Raw genomic sequence first — 1,867 nt, 5'->3', positions numbered from 1 at the left:
GCGATATTATCGCAAATGCGATATATCGTTCAGCCCTAGTACGTACATACCCAATGGACCCATCTAAAGCTGCAAACCGTGCCTGACTGGCACAAATCTGAAAAGCAGTAGTCCAAGCCTTGTTCGGCTCCACTAGAGGAGAGGTAGGCTAATGGCTTCTCCTGATCCATTTTTTCGTAACACTGTGAAATAACATTCATAGCCAGGACGCCTTCACTGTCGGTTAAACATTGGTCCTTAATCACCAAAAAAACCACATTCAGGGAGTTCCACCTGTCCAATCTTCACATGTAGCAATACATAACCCAGGTATGGAATATCTAGTCCATTAGCAGCCTCGAGCACCAGCCAGCTGCTTGCATCCTTCAATTTCATACCATTACTGCCGAAGTGTTTAGAGAAGTAGCTGTTCTTTATCAGTGACACATTTGATCCACTATCCAGAATACACTGTATTGGGACATCATCAAGACACAAGCTGACTTTAGGAACTTTTCCAATCAGTTTTTTCACATCAGTTTGAGGCCCGTTGGCATCGGCACAACCCACTGTCTGGGCCGCCACAGTGGTGTCGTCTAGTTTAACGATCCAGATCTAGGCGTGCTTTTACAGAACCGAGCTATGTGGCCTGGCTGGGAACAAGTGTTACAGATGGGGCTACCTTGTTCATCATAGCTGTTTGAGTAGACTCTGGGTCTGCTCCCTCCTTTCTTGATCTGGACTGGTCAGTCTGTTTCCAGTCTAAAGTCCCTTGTGTAGCTTGATGAAGTTCTGATCGGATTTCTTTGATCAAAGTCTGTGATAAATCATTGAATTGTGTGGTCATTTGCTTGTTCATGTCCTCCCACAACTCTGATTTGATCTGTTCCATATCCTTAGCATTACAGGTCTTGTATCTTTCCCCTTTGGCAGCAAAACACTGGACTGGATCAACCATTTCACCATAAACGTGTTCCCTCAGGATTAGTTCTGCTTTAATTTCTGCAAATGTCAACTGATCATTCATTAGAATTTTTATTCTGAATTCACCTCTAAGGGCAGTGTCTCTCAAGCCTTCAACCAGATGATCTCTGAGAAGAATATCTTCGTCATTCATACCTCTAGGGTCCTTCCTCTTTAACCTGAGAAAATGTTCTTGTAATCTCAGTGCAAATGAACTGATGTCTTCATGTGTTTCTTGGCGAGCGTTGAAGAACAGAGCGCAGGACCGAAGCAGTTGTTTTATCCCCATACAACTTCTCTAACTCATTAATTAGCTCAGGTGAATTACGCTTCTCTGGTGCTAGAATTAAAATCTCTCTTTTAGCCTTGCCTTCTAAGCAACAGAGTGTTAATTCTGCTCTAAAATCTACAGGAACTCCTTGCAAAGCAAATGTTGTCTGCAAATTACTTTTCCATTCACCTAGACTAATATCTGAATCCTTCCCTCTAAATTTAGTTGTGACCATATTAAACATCGGGATCATACCAAAGGGCCTAAACCCTGCACTAGAAACTGGTGCTTCTCTATTTGGGCCAGACTGTGATTCACTCTGATCAGTCATCTTGCTTTTGCCCACTACAGATTATGGTAGCCAGACCCTGTCGACAACGCCAGTTGTAACACACCAAAAGAAAGACTCTAGGTCTGACCAACCGTCTCAGTCGTGAGCAAAAAGATGACAGTCAATAAAATTCTAAAAGATAATTTATTGACAAAAAAAATATCAAGAGATAAAAGATAAAACAGTCCAGTGTCCCATTTATGAATCGTATAAAAACACAGTCCCAAGGCCAGAGCCAGCTATGCCACACGGCCAGTTGCACTCCACGTGTTGCCTTTAACAGGGTTAGAAGTTGTCCTTGGAGACCCACCACCCTGCAAGCA

The sequence above is a fragment of the Pundamilia nyererei genome, unplaced genomic scaffold (assembly GCF_000239375.1).
Source record: "Pundamilia nyererei isolate P.nyererei 1_Seehausen unplaced genomic scaffold, PunNye1.0 scaffold00021, whole genome shotgun sequence".
NCBI lineage: Eukaryota > Metazoa > Chordata > Actinopteri > Cichliformes > Cichlidae > Pundamilia > Pundamilia nyererei.
The sequence above is the reverse complement of the archived record's forward strand: the minus strand, read 5'-3'. Positions refer to the sequence as shown.